We start from the raw sequence: 15,946 nt of genomic DNA on the forward strand, positions 1-15,946 counted from the left end.
ACAAAGCATTTTTTCTTTTATGGGGGAGCAGCAAGAGCAGATTTTAGGCACTATCGAAAAATATTTGCACCCTTAGATCTTTTATGAATGAACTCCAATTTTTATTAGAATTTTTTAAACCATTCTTGGAAATTACCTTTTCTCAATGAATGTTATTGTACTTCTAAAAAATGTGCTCCTACAATATTTACATATTTTTATTTTACATGCATTCATTCAGAGGAGGAGATGAGGGGAGGAAGCCCAAAGGAATCCACGTGTACACAACGTCACAATCCACACAAGCTCGGCGGCCCCCTCCTTCGTCACGTGACGCCAGCGCCGGCTGATGCTGCGAGCAGCCAGTGGACACACTGAAGAGAGTGTCAGCCTGCCTGCGAGCCAAGCTCCAGCGCCACATTTCTTTTTCCATACTCCCGCTCGGTGAGTATTTGATCTTGCTTTTTATTCTTTTGTTTGTTGTTGTTGTTGTTGTTTTTTTTCTTGTTTTGTGATTGGTGTTCCTGTCACGGTTGTTGTGCGCATGCAATGCTTTCAATTCATCTCTCAAAAGGAAACGTACGTGCTCGTGGAATGCTTTCGGATATGTTTGTTTATCCATTATAGCGGCATTCCCCTTTTGCTCTGTCTTCCACACACGGTTTCTATGGTGCCTCCTTTTGAGCAATTTGACTCCTTTTTTTGGGGGGGTGATTGTTTATTATTTTTTTGTTTTGGAGCGTCGGTAAGGGGACCAAAAACACTCGATTTTGGAGGATTTTTATTAGTTTCTGAGCAGGTGACAATGGGACTTGGGAAGCGAGTTCTTCGTGCGGACGACAGGTGAACTTTTGCTGCATGATTGCACATTTTATAATAAATAAATAATACATTTCATTTATAAGCGCCTTTCAAAACTCTCAAGGTCACTTTACAGTCACAGGATCAATTTTAATCAGCTTTTCCGACAGGGGACTTATTAAAAATATTTCAAATGTTATTTTTTTCATTTATTTGTATTTGGAAAACACAAAAAGTAAAAAAAAATATACATTTCTTCTAGAAACTAAAATATACATTCAAGCATATCAACAAAAAATCTTGATACAACAAAATATGACAACATTAGGAAGTAGAAAACCATAGATTTGGAAATAATATAAAATCTCAAAATACACGAAATTTGTCACCATCTATCTTTGGACTTTAACAATAACATCCATCTTTCAGTCGATTTCATTAAAAATAACGTATCCCCATTTGATTTGCAAGCATAGACTTGAGATATGTTTATGTTGATGTTAAGTACACAGTTTCAAATAAGAATAATTATGATAGACATGATTTGAAAAATACAAAAAAATTAAAATCTATTGAATCATTGAGATTATAAAATGCAAAATACCAACATACACAAATATTAGAAGAAAAGGAAATATTTTATAACAACAAAAACGTGCGTTCTCTAGTGTCACCTGCTCGTTCAAATCACCCGTTTTCTCTCACCCGCTTTATCACAGAGTCCCACAGAAGTCTCTCTCGGTATGAAAGGGCATCCTGTAGTGGACCCCCAAATCATTTTCACACTTTATTTTGAAATTTAGAGCAGATGCGACATAAGCTAGTCAGCTAGTTTTGCTGGTTGCTCCTTGCCAGTGCAAGTGGCATGAGACTGGTTGTCTCGAATATCAATCAAGAAACAAACAATTCTTTTGACAGGCAGCTACAGTATATTATATCAATAGCAATAAACTGAAAGGCGGGGCAATCATTGAACGAATGACATGAGTGCGACCCAGGTTTCTTTGTGATCGACTGGTATCTCCCGAGTGACATTGGGCATCCCTGATTTAAACGTGCAGAAAGGTAATTTGATACTTATGTCCTACAACTATGAAATAAAATTAAAAAGAACAATTTTTTTTTATATTCCAAGCAATAACCTCACATTAATCAATAAAAACAATGAATTGCCTAGCTCTACAATGAATCAATAGTGAGCTCTCGCAGTGCAGTATCACGCAAATTGGACATTGACAGTGCAAATGTGCGTCACCGAAACAGAAAACACAACCTGCCAAAGGAGGCAGGCCCAGCTGTGAGCACACCTTGTTGTTTGCCGCCGTGCACTTCGGTAACTGACAAAGCGCTGTCAGACCACAAACGCTTGGCGAGTGGAAAAACGGCCTTAATGAATTGTTGGCAGAGTAGGAAGTGGAGTGTCATCCTCCTATATTTTGTTTGTGTACTTCATTTTTTTTTGGATTGGATTGGATTGGATTTGCCTTTAATAGTCTCGCAGTGGAGAAATTTACATTTCACAGCAGCAAAGTTATGAAAGAAATGAAAGTCTGAGTCTTCCTTTCGTAACTTTGCTGCTGTGAATTGGCAATTTCTCCAATGTGAGACAAATAAATCTCATCTCATCTAGTTCTTTCACTGGCCCTGTTCATGATACAAACCTTCCTTGTTGATTTGAAGAATTGTTCGACTGTTGACTGTCGCCTCATCACATGCCACCAAACAAAAATGTCAAAACGTATGTATACTGAAATAACCGTGATTTCATCTCACTGTGCATTTAGCCGTGAAATCTGCACCTTTTTAGATGATGACAACGCGATTTATTTCATTGGGTGGCAACAACATACAATTGTACTATCTCAGCTCCGATATAATAACATGTATCAGTCGCTGTAATTGTTTTAACTTGAGGAAGGAGTTCAATGTGCGCTATGACCACACTCGTAACTCAAAACACTTGTATCTCAAGCACTCTATCTTCAAAAATGGTGGGCGGGATGCTAAAGTTGGGCATTTTAATTAGATTTGTTTCGTTAAGTCAAATAACAAAGATGATCAACAAAGGATTTTTTGGGTGTTGAGCTCTATTCATTTAAAGGACAACCAACACATTTTTTTTGTTTCTTAACTGACATCAGAAAAACGTTTTATAGCATCTAAAATACCCAAAACACGCAGCCTGATATTTTTAGTCAAATGCAAAACACCAATAAAAATGACTTAGTGTCCCAAAACTGCTACAAATGAGCTCGAAACTGATTCAGAAAGTCCTGCCCCCTTGTTCGTGACGTCACGTCAGGATACTACTTTACAAACTGCCTTGCGAGTTGAGATTCGGAGAAGATGCTTTCTTGTTACTCATCCAGTTACAAGATGGCGCACAAGCTGTGTTTCGTCCATTATATAAAGCCGCTTATCAGAGCTGTAAAGCCGCCCGTGATTGGTTAAAATCCGTAGTAGAAGACAGAGGGATGGGTTTTACGCACACACACATAAGAGACCGCTGCACGAACATCAGATGTTGAGACGAGAGAGAAAGCTCAGACAGTGCTCCAGAGTAAAAAATGACACGGTGGAAAGTGGATGCTTGTCCGATCGGTTTGCTCCACTAATATGGCGATTGCTCTCTTTCACCAGCTGAGCTCACAGTTCGCATGCAGTGTGACTAAATGAGTAAACATGCATCAAACTTCCGCTATCCAAGCATCGAATCGCTAACTCTGGTTAGCTTCCTCGTTCGCCTCCGCTGGTGCTCGACTGCTTTGTTCAATTGGAAATGGGTTGATTTGTCTGCTGGGAATTTGTGTAAACTTACACCTTCTTTATGCGTGTTACCGCAATTGGCTGCGACACACAACAATTCACCATTGCGTTATTTATGTAGTTTTCCTTCTAATTTCGCGATCAACACTGTGTTTTCAGACGGAAAAAAGGACCCAAAATGCATTGTGTGTTGCTTTCTCGGTCAGGGCCGTTCCGAATGTCACGACACTTCGGGCATCGTCATCAACTCGAAAACAAGACTTCCTGAATATTCAGCGCGAGTCTTAAAACGTTAAATATAGCTATATGCGGTGGAATCTTTGTAAAATGCGCTCACTAGAAGTCATTTGAAGTGATTTTACAGATTATTACTTATGCGGAGGTGTCGGTTGTCCTTTAAACCAAGGGTGTCAAACAAATTTTTTGCCGCGGGCCACATTATGGTTACAATTTCCTTTCAAGGGCCGTTATGAATTTGGGGATGCCATTAGAATGTTTAATCCACTCCACATATTACGTATAGAGAGCACAACAAATTAATTAATTACTAGTTTTCAAATTTGAAGTCAAAAATAATTATGGTTATGCTGGTTTACATGGGACGATTTGAAATTTAATTTCGGTTGCGACTTTCGCGAGCGTCACTGAATTTCACGTTTGATTTGCTTTCGCGGGCCCAATAGCATGTCGGGACAAATTTGGCCCCCGGGCTTGACTTGACTTTAACAACGGTGATTTAAACATTCCGCCATCTCTGCCCGAAATCATTATTGTAAGACACAGGACATTTGACGTTTTTTTCCAGCCAGCTGAATTTTGCATGCTGGCCATCAGGTCAGGCTAGCTGAGAATGAAATGTGCCGCTAAGCAAACAATGCTTATCTCTGGCTGGGGGGAGGGGGGGTCTAGAATAGCTCGGCTTTAGGTACACATGCACGGAATCACTATGAGCTACAAGTTAAGGCAGGCAGACATCCTTAAAGCCTTAGCCTACTTACATTTTTCTTTTTGGTTGGTTTGGCGTGGATAGTGAGCTATCAACTCACAATCAAAAAAGGACGTTCAGATGCCTTTTGACAGGTGCTTTTTGTGAAGATCAGCCAAGTTAGACACCAACTAACCAGGAAGCACAAAAGTGATGGCGGTAATTCCTTGATTACCACTGACCCTTCCGTTTTCTTCTGGGAAGGTTTTTTAAAACAAGCTCTGATTCAGTGGAAAGGTCAAAATTGAGATTAATTTCTCGTGACTCTCCCGAAGCCCAAAGTGGGCGATAACACGTTCGGAGTTCGACAAGCGGGAAAGAAAGAGTACTTCAGAAATATGAAGAAGCCCAGAGAACGTGTCAACATTTACAAACGAACCACTGGTGTCGTGTTCCATTATGCATGTGCCAATGCCCACTGTTCCTTATTAGCGCCACTCTTTTTTTTTTCTCCCTGCCACGCTAAAATGTATCTTTCAACGCGGCTCCAGGCCGTCTTTCCACAAACAACAGGCTCAGTGTGCGAGCGCCGTCTGTCGCGAGGCAGTGCCATTAGCCCTGCGGCGTCTTCATCTCAGCGCCGGCATCTTTTCTCCCCCCCCCCCCCTTTTTTCCTTTTTTTTAACAGGAGATGCCGTTTGATTTCAGCACCGTGGGCAGCTGCCAGAACTTTATTACGCACATTCTCGCCTCAGCGTCTGCCTCGTCTTTGCTCACTAACCCCTGCCCTCACCGCCCCGACGCACCGTACGAGTCTGATGCTATTTCAAGCTCTGTGACCCCCATTCAGAGGGTTTAAAACAGGTTTCAGCCTGCGATAAGGAACAAAATGAGAATCCACATGGGCACAATGGCTTCCTGTGTTCTTTTTAGAATGACTTTTTCGTAATCTGACAGTGGGAAAGCAATTTCAGTGCGTATATGTGGCAGTGTGTCACTCCGAAATAAGTACAATGATGCAACGAGAGGATGCCCACAATATCAGCATTAGCTTTAAAGGACAACCGACGCCTCCGGACAAGTTGTGTCCATAATTTGTAAAATCACTTCAAATAACTTCTACTGGGCGTATTTTACAAAGATTCCACCGCATATAGCTATATTTTACGTTTTAAGACTCGCGCTGAATATTCAGGAAGTCTTGTTTTTTAGTTGGTGACGATTCCTGATGTCACATCACGGAAGGAACGCCCCTGACCGAGAAAGGACACAGAATGCATTTTGCGGTACTTTGTTTGGTCTGAAAACTTCATGTTGATCCGTGTTGATGGCGAAATTAGAAGGAAAATACATAAATGACGTGATGGTGAATCGTTGTGTGTTGCACCGAGACAACTTTTTGATATTCGCTGACAAAAATTCCCAGGAGACAAATAAGCCCATTTCCATGGAGCTCTGTCGCCATCTTCTGCATTTTTGGGCTGCTACATTTCTGTCCAGATGCCTCAAAATGACACAGAATAAATTATTTAATCGATTGCAAACATGAATGCTTTCCTCTTCAGAACTTTTTGAATCATATTCATAACTGGATGAGTAACAAGAAAGCATCTTCTCCGAATCTGAAGCCATTGTTTTGATTCTCGAGCAAAGCAACACGTCTTGGCGTGACACCACGAACAAGGGGGCGGGACGTTCTCTAACTGGCCATTTCCGGGTCCAATTTGAAGTAGTTTTTAGACACTTTAAGTCATTTTTATTGGTGTTTTGCATTTGACTAAAAATATCATCCTGCGTGTTTTGGGTATTTTAGATGCTATAAAACGTTTTTCTGATATGAAACCAAAAAGTGGTGTTGGTTGTCCTTTAATTTTACAAAAAGCGACTATAACCACGTAAGGCACTTTTTGTTGCATTTTTCCTCTGTCATAGTTTAGAAAATTCCCGTTTCTTGGTTAGCCCGTACAAATGTATTTTGATTTCAATGAACTTCTTCAAAATAGTCTGGCGCAAGCAAGTCTTTCCCATGGTTGCGCTTCGAAAAATCAGTGTTTGCAAAATGGCCTCGGGGAACATTAAGCGGCAGCAGGCTTTGCTGTCAATTTTGATTCAGAAATTACATCATTTAAATAAATGTATTTTTTTTTCATTTTCAAGGAGAGACACAAAGGGATTATACCTATTCTTCATCTAAGACACGGCTTGACTTCCTTCTGTTTCCTTGCACAAAGCGATTTCTCCACTTTTGCTAACAAATCTAACCTTCCTTTTTCTTTTTCTTTCGACTTTTCCATTCAGGGTTCGCCACAGATAACCTTCCTCCACTAGTTTTAACAAACTGCGTCATTAGAGCAGCAAATGATTAGCTCACAGCCAAACATGCTAACGAGAGAAAAAAATTGTTAAGCAAAGTTAACATTCGGGATATAATTGACATCTTTTATGACAGATGAAAGGCAGGTGATGGAGAACGTGACAATAAGTGTGATTCTCATCTTATGAATTTATTTTATGAATAGTTGAGGATTTAAAAAGCAACTGTAGGGACATTCTCTCTGCTAGTCATTGCTGCTCACCTCGCAAAAGAAAGTAATATGACAGTGAAAACATTCAGTGAAACACAAAGCATTTTCTTTGTAGCTCTTTCTCTTGTTTCGAATTATAATTGTATTTTATTTATTGTATTCTATTTGTGATTGTATTTTATTTATTATAGTACCTACGCTTGTCTGTGACTGTGAAGTGTCCATGAGAGCTTTGAAAGGCGCTTAAAATGAAATGTATTATTATTATTATTATAAAACAATGTCTGAGCTACTTTTATTTTGGTAGGCTCCTACTTCCTGTTATTGTCCCCTCCTTAACTCATTCACTGCTATTCACGAATTTATTCGGGAATTGAAAATATGACAGAGAACCATTCCCGAATTTGTTCAGGTTTTGTTTTTTCTTGCTTGGGTGCCGATAAAGCGCTGGCCTTACTTCTGGCAATGTTTTTTCCCTTCCACAAGGGGGCAGAATTTTCCTTTTTTTTCCCCCCATGTTAGGACTATATCAGCATATCAGCGATATAAACCAATATGTATGCATTGTATTTTGGACAGCCACCGTCACTTCAATCTCATATAACTCCAGACCCATATAATTTAGGAATTAAGTCTTTTTTTCTGATGAAAGAAGAGTGTCTAAGGTTTCTTACGCTGGATTTAATGTTTATGTAGTCCTAAAACTCCATACTCTGTGGGTCCTGGAATTCGAGTGACAATGACAAAAACCCTGGCACTGGAGTGGACACATTTTTGCACATGTCTGGCAGCGAATGAGTTATTCAGTCTCCCAGCTGGAACTGTTCACGTCCAAATGTTTGTTAGTGAAGGCACTTTGATGTTAAGCTAAGATGGTCCAGCTTTGGGCTGATTTTATTTTGGTAAATTTATACTTTCTTCCTGTCCTATAGTCGGAACTGATACAGTCCAACTTGTTGAGAACAAAGGACTTTGATTTGTATCATCTGTGAATGGTGTGGTGTCAGAGATTTTATATTTTACAACTGTGTTGGCTGCAGCACTAGCATAGACCTCACAGATGAAGTCGGCGATATTCAATGACGGATATAAAAATGTTGCGATAATCATCAAGTGGTCATGATGAGAAGGTGCGACATAGCGTTGCTCCCCCTATACGTCCTGCTGCTTTTATCTCCCAGCCATCGTCAGCCGGAGCGAGGCTATAGGTTGCTTCCAATCAGATCACGGCGGTCGTGACTCATTTTAAGCGCCGGGTGCCTCCCCGTGTGTCGCCACGCCTCGCAGCACCGGCATAAATTCAGCGGGAAAGTGAGAGATGAGGCTGATTGAAATCGTGATGTATTCTCTTTACAGGAGGTCGGAGCGGTCACGCGGCCACCCACGACGCGGCCAAACAGCACCTCACCCTTCCGAAAACGCAGTTCATTAAAGGTATGGGAGGTATGAGTAATATGTAAATGACGGGGGCTGATGGCGTAACATAAAAAAGGACAGAGTAATAATTTATAAGCTAATATCCACCTACCTCCCTTGATGTATGTATGCCTTACTTCTTCACTTTGATAGTCGGTCTAAGAGCCGATGGAATTGCTTCTCCTTTTCCCCTTCCCAATGATTCCCGTTCCTCCTCCTGTTCTATGGTGTTTGATCACGAGTTAGCTTAGCTAGCTAGCTTGTAGCTAATATGAGAAGCTCACATGGCCGTTGTAGTCAATTCTCTTCTCGAACGTGATGAACAGATGGCCTAAAATAACCACAACAAGATTGAAATCAAAATAATTTGCTCATAAGAAGTTTTTTCATGGAGCCAACGAAATTTTAATCACTGGTTAACCCCTCAGAGGTTGGTAATTTCTAAAGACGCTGCTAACTCATTGACTATTACATACACATTGTTCAAACTCACACATTGCTTGTCAATCTAATAATGGTTTGTTTACTACCGGCAAAGGCATGCTGGCAACGGTTAGCAGGCTAGCTGAGATGTCTCTTGTCTGGCAAAACAGGAAGTAGAAACTTGCCAAAATATAACTAGTCGTAGCATAAAAAGACTGACTTAAAAGATGGGGTAAAAATAGTTCAAAGAAGTTGTTTGATTTTGGCTACAGCTTCAAAAGTATTCTCACGTGTAATGGCACAGCTCTGCACATTAGCACTCGACATTCCTGTCAGCGTTTATGTGAAAAAGAGAGCGACAACATTGGTTTATACTATTCCCACAATACCCGGCAGCATTGTGTCGTCTCTGCCGCGTTAGCCACTGTTTACTGTGCAAAGGGGGAGATTAACATCCGCTGGGAGCGACACGGACTGGCGAGGGCGTCTATTCATTAAGCCCTTAATTGCTAATTGAGTGTCAGAAAGTTTCCACCACGCATTAGCCGAGTACTTTGCACTTTTGGCAAGGGAACCGGGAACAAATGTATGATGGGTAGAGACGGCATCATTCCAAGGCCACTGGTTTTGTTGTCAACATCATATGAGGTACATTTAAATACATATTTAAAGGACAACCGACACCATTTTTTTTGTTTCCTCACTGACATCAGAAAAACGTTTTATAGCATCTAAAATACCCAAAACACACAGGCTGATATACAAGGGCAACTTTCGGTTCATTCTTGCTACTAAATTGAAAAAAAAGTAGTCATTCAGTCTTAGGGTCCTTTTTCACTGGCAATATCAAAGCTTCTTTTCCTTTCGGCTTATCCCTTCGAGGGGTCCCCACAGCGAATCAGTGTCCTCTATCTTCAGAGGTTTGATTTGCATGTTTGTTTGGCCAAGCTTTTACGTCTGATGCCCTTCCTGACACAACCCCCTATATTTATCCGGGCTTGGGACCGGCAAAATTCAAGCGCATGAAAGCACAAAGAAAATATGTTTTGGTTTGAAGAGACCAATTGGTTTGAACTTTTATAAGGCTCCTAAAATACTGAATTAATCCTTTAGATTGTATTTAAAGGACAACCGACGCGTCCGGACAAGTTGTGTCCATAATTTGTAAAATCACTTCAAATAACTTCTACTGGGCGTATTTTACAAAGATTCCACCGCATATAGCTCTATTTTACGTTTTAAGACTCACGCTGAATATTCAGGAAGTCTTGTTTTTGAGTTGGTGACGAGTCCTGACGTCACGTCACGGAAGGAACGCCCCTGAACGAGAAAGGACACAGAATGCATTTTGCGGTACTTTGTTTGGTCTGAAAACTTCGTGATGATCCGTGTTGATGGCGAAATTAGAAGGAAAACACATAAATAACACGATGGTGAATCGTTGTTGTGTTGCACCAAGACTACTATTTGATATTCGCTGACACAAATTCCAAGCAGACAAATTAACGGAGCTCTCGCGCCATCTTCTCGTGGGGTGCTACACATCAGTCTTGATGCCTCAAAACGATCCGGAAGAACGTCTTTAATCGATTGCAAACATTTATGCTTTCATCTTCAGAACTATTTGAATCATATTCATAACTGGATGTGTAACAAGAAAGCATCTTCTCCGAATCTGAAGCCATTGTTTTGATTCTCAAGCAAGGCAAGACGTCTTGGCGTGACGTCACGAACTGGGGGCGGGACTTTTTGAAAATGCTCATTTTTTTGCAGATTTAGCACACTTTAAGTCATTTTTATTGGTGTTTTGCATTTGACTAAAAATATCAGCCTGCGTGTTTTGGGTATTTTAGATGCTATAAAACGTTTTTCTGATGTCAGTTAGGAAACAAAACAATTGTGTCGGTTATCCTTTAAAGCAAACAAATGCCACATTTATTTATGTATCTATCTATGTATGTATGTATTTATTTATTGATTTGTTTGTGTGTTTATTTGTTTGTTTATTTGTTTATGTATTTATTTATATTTATTTATGCGTCTATTTATGTATGTGCATATTTATTTTTATTTATTTTTCTTTATTTTGTGTTTTTTATTTTTTATTTATAGGCTTTTGACTGTAGGCATGGCATCAGAGATGAGTGATAATTTTATTTCAAAGCATGGCCATGGAAAGGGTGCTTAAAAGTAATCATTCCACCAGTGGACGCAAAATTATGTGGATGTGTCTATCATAATATGGAAAAAAGTCTCAAAGACCCATGCGTGTAATCGAAAAGGAAGTTGGCCATTTCCGTTTGAGGCAGCCATTTTTGGTTGAATTCCAAAGCTCTGACTAGGGAATCCAACCAAATGTATCGTAGATAGACAGGTGATTCTAAACCACGGCGTCAAACTTGGACTATTTCCAGTATTTGCCATGAAAAAGTGAGTATATAAAAAATATACCCCATGGGACAAATTCGGCCAGTTGACAAGAAATTGGGCGGACATGTCAATCATAAAAAAATGTGAAAAGGGACTGAAAAAAAAAGTCAGCCAACGTTTTGATTTGATGTGGCCATTTGTTGCAATTATATTTAATGAATTTATACTGAGGTATTTGGCTAAATGGGCCTCAGTTGTAATCTGGTATCTTAGACAGATGGTGATGCTAAAGTTGCTGAGCACCCACCACCCTCCCCTCAGGCCATCAAATGTGTGTGTGGAGCATATCGTGGAAGTTAGAGACTCATTTAAGGGAATTCATCACTGCTTCCAGCTTTAATTCAGGCTGCAGGTTCGCCACCCTTGCTTTGATCCATTATGCTCAATGATTCCATTTCATTTAGCGCTAATGTAGCTTAACTCCCTAATCCATTGTTAAATTTTGACTTAATGCATGTTGATCAGTTTCACTCTCTTGCCTTTGTGCGTCAGCTCATGAATTATAGTCTACGCAACCACGAAGAACCGGCACTTTTAATCACTCTCCTCAGCTTTCATGTCATTTGCCGCAGCATTTTTTTAAATACCTCCTCACATTTTATGACACGGCAGTGCATAAAAGCAGAGTGAGCGGAGTTGTGCCGTGCCATAGCTTTTAAATTAAGACAGTAAAAAAAAAGTAATTAGATTTGAGTCCACACTTAGTCCCTAATGTGTTTGGCTGTCATTCAAAGTAATAAAGAAAAAAGATGATTATAGCCACGGATCCGCGGTCTCTGGCGCTTTAATTCCTTACCATCGCCTGTCACTGTGGTTTGATGATAGCACAAGCGACATGTTTAATGTGTCACAGCAGACAGCTCGTAAAGACGTCTGCAAATTAAACACAATCTTATTTCACACTAATGATGACAACGCAGGTGAGACTCTTTGCTTTGATGCATCATTAAACGCGCCATATGTAGCAAGATGATCCTGAAATAACAAGCTTTGTGGTCGTGTTAACTCATTCACTGCCAAATGTGCAAAAAGTGTCCACTCCACTGCCAGGGTTTTTGTCATTGTCTCTCAAATTCCAGGACCCACAGAATATTGAGTTTTAGGACTACATAAACATTAATGCAGCGTAAGAAACCTTAGATTCTCTTCTTTCTTCAGAAAAAAAGTGCTAATTCCTAAATTATATGGGTCTGGAGTTATATGAGCTTCAAATGGGGCCAGCTGTCCAAAATACAATGCAATGCCTACATATTGGTTTATATAGCGCTTTAACAACAACTGAAGCTGGCACAAAGCGCTAACATGGAAATGCTGCCCCCTTGTGGAAAGGAAAAAAACACCGCCAGAGGTCTGGCCAGCGCTTTATTGGCATCCCAGCAAGAACAAAACAAAACTTGGACCAATTCGGGAATGGCGCTCTATGTCATATTTTCAATTCCCGAATGAATTTGGGAATGGCAGTGAATGAGTTAAGTGGGAATCCGTTTAAGTGCTGCCACATGAGATGTCTGTCCTATATTAGTGGTCAATGATATGGGTCTTAAAAAGATGTACTATTTATTCTCAAGATAGAAGTTTATAATTCGTTTATAATTATGTAACGTTTATAATTCTTGGTGATGCTTATTATTATGTTTTTTTAAATCACTGACAGGGAACCCCCCCCACCCCAATAAAAAAAAAGTTTTGATGGGTCAAGACTCAGAAGTTTCTAAGGGTCTCATGAGCCCACCCGGCAAAAGCACGAAGGAACAAGACAGGATAACACAGTATCTTTTTAGATCCTTACCGTCAGGCTTGCAGAGAAACCGAGCAGAAGTTGAAAGGGAAACAATAAGTTTGTTAAAAAGAACTGACATTTATGACCCAACTTTATGTTGGTCAGGTGATTGTGATTTGAAATCCACTTTAATTTGATGCCAAAGTGCCATGTAGGGCAATGTTTCAGAGCTAGCATTGCTTGTTTAGAACACAGATGGAATTTGCAATGAATAAAGCATTACTTGTAGGATGATTAAAGAGAAAATAACACTCAACTCTGCCTCGGGCTCTTGAGGCTGTTCCTGCTGCGCTTGGTGGTGGTTGTTAGCAGGCGGAGGATGTAGATTGAATGTTTTGGATTGGGGCGGGTGAAAATTGGGAAACTGTGGGGAGATAGATGAACCACACCTAAAGGAAGGACAGATACACCAACAGGAAGTGAACATGGGAAAAAAATGGTGCCCCTACCCTTCAGCCCCCAGCCCCCCCCCCCCCCCCAACCACGCCTCACCCAAACCACTCTGTGTGCTTTTCTTCAAAAACGTTTTGGGTGCGTTTCGGAATTGTGAGGAATAGTGACAGCTAAATGGATGGATGGCTTGATGATTTCTAAAACTAATTCCAAATTGCAGTTGGGTGGGTAGCTGAAATTGTGAACGGACTTAGGGCACATGCTCGCCGTGTGCCCTGAGTCAAAACAATGAGCCCTAGTCTAAATCTAACCAATGACGTTCTCTTTCTGCTGCTAGCGGTTTACATGCTAGCGTGAACGAGTTATCATTTCTATTGTGACCCTGGAATTGATTAAAATGTGAATATTGTAACAAAGCATGATAGAAAGTACCATATTTTCTCGTGTATAAGGCGCTTACAAAAACCTTGCTTTTCTTCTTGCTTTTCATTTGCCGACACTTGTGCGTTTTCCCCACTCAGTTTCATTTGAGTGGGGTGTAGGTCTGCGCCATATAAACTCGGCTCTGATATACGTAACGCGATAACACGCTGCACTTTGACTGATGCCTTGTCAGGAGCGGATCGGCACGCTGCGCTTCAATGTAATAATGCGGTAATCATGACGGATGGATTGAAGGGTGGATGCATGGGAGGATGAAATAGATGGATGTACTGCCGGGTAGCAAATATGTGTCGTCGATGGATGGATGATGTAACAGCTACGACTTGTTCACTCGCCCAATCATCGCTGATGTACATATTGTCTTCAGATTGTTTTTCTGAGCCGAATTTGCCAAGTTTGCTTTTAGGAGGAAGAAAAAAAATATTTAATCAGAAATTACCCACACAAAAGCATGACAAATTGTAATTAGCATACCTACAACATGGCTGAGTGAACATGTACATTTTTTCACACTTTCTTCTTTTCCCCGCTAATTAACGAGCAGAGGCCTTCTCCGTAACCCCTTGATGCTCAGCACGGGCTTCAATTCAGCGGCTCCCGGCTTTGTCCAATTAAGTCTGCTTAAATGTGCTCATGCTTGCATAATCAACCGTCTAATGACCTCGCCACTCGCAACTGCGGGCTTTGTCGGACTTTCTGCTCTCGCAAACTTTTAGGTTAATCAAGTCTACAAAAGCCGCAGTTGTCCTCCATTGTGTGAATGGAAGAAAGTGCCCCATCCTGAAGGGAAATCTACTGTCGAGAATATTGCCAGGTTGAAAGAGAATCTGTTCATTCAGCGTGCCCCGCTGGGAAATATCTTCTTCATACCTATAGGTATCGCATCATTCCATCCCTCTACTGTTCTTATGTTTCAAGCCAGAGTCTTCTCCGGTGTTTGTTTGCGATGAATAAATCGCTGGCGGGTTGCGCTGACTTGCATTTCTTTGGGGAAGCACAGAGGGGAAACATTTGCACAAATCCACGTGAGCCTTCCCTTGCATTGTAACTGTCGCTAACATACGCTGTTACGAATGAGAAGTTACGCTTACCTGTGAGTCGCTTATATATGCAGCTACCGGATTTTTTGCACTATAAGGTGCACCTCAAAAGCATTCTGTTTTCTCATTGTATGGACAGTATTTTCCTAAAAGATGACACTGCGTCTTATACGCAGGTGCGCCTTACATGTTGAGTAATATTGAGCTGCAACAGGTCTCGCAGCTACTCCATTTCCCTCTGTAGAAGTAGTGCCTTTACTGTTGTGCCTTATAATGTGGTGTGCGTTATATTTGGAAAACATTTTTCATTCATCGAAGGTGCGCCTTATATATGGAAAAAGAGGACAAAAAAAAGTCGGCTCCCATTTCCTTGTTTGGAGAACGGGCTCACTCAATGTTGCGCTCTGTGTGTATCCCGAGAAATAGTTCGTATGCCAAGATTAAATTGTCGTGAATTTAACATTCGTAAGCCGAAAAGTTCGTTAGCCAAGGCGTTCGTAAGCCGAGGTATCACTGTATATGAAAACAAATTTAAAATGGGTGGTTTGATGTGTTTGGGTGGATGGATTAGTATTTAAAATATTTTGTTGTCATTTTGTATTAATGCTTGTTTACATCCGTTGTTTGATGTCCATTGCCATGATCGTTCTTTACAACCCAAACCGTGCTCATCGTCAATATGACCAATTCTCGAATATGGGCAGAAACTCTGCGAGGCCCTCAAAACGACTTCTTCCCTCTTGTTACAACCACACTTGCGCATCCCCACTGGCGCCTGCAGCATGACGGGAACATGCATGTGGTGCCTCGGGTTGGCTGTAAACACGCCATGAAGCGGTGTTAACATATAGAAAGCATTACATGCTGCCGGGCTGGCTCAGTGCAGATGATTTGTCTAACTGACATGCACCCCCAGGAAAACTTGTTCGAGTGCCCCATACTTCTCTTTTTTTTTAACCAAAGCAGTTCAAATCTCACCCAGGGAGCATAACTGATAGGGCGTGACAATGTTGAGTGTGGAAAT

At 40.8% G+C, this 15,946-nt stretch overlaps 1 protein-coding gene across 2 annotated transcripts in view; it reads left to right on the forward strand.

Moving 5' to 3' along the window:
- The first annotated feature begins 290 nt into the window (after window positions 1-290).
- Window positions 291-15,946, forward strand: part of LOC148891430 (RNA-binding Raly-like protein) — a 39,235-nt gene continuing 23,579 nt past the window's right edge. For both annotated transcript variants that reach the window (XM_089008740.1, XM_089008741.1), the window contains exons 1-2: window positions 291-423; window positions 8,353-8,430. The gene's annotated coding sequence lies outside the window, so the exon portion shown is untranslated. The remainder of the gene's footprint in view (window positions 424-8,352; window positions 8,431-15,946) is intronic.

Source organism: Hippocampus bargibanti, linkage group LG11 (assembly GCF_051943395.1).
Source record: "Hippocampus bargibanti isolate YZ-2025 linkage group LG11, ASM5194339v1, whole genome shotgun sequence".
Lineage (NCBI taxonomy): Eukaryota > Metazoa > Chordata > Actinopteri > Syngnathiformes > Syngnathidae > Hippocampus > Hippocampus bargibanti.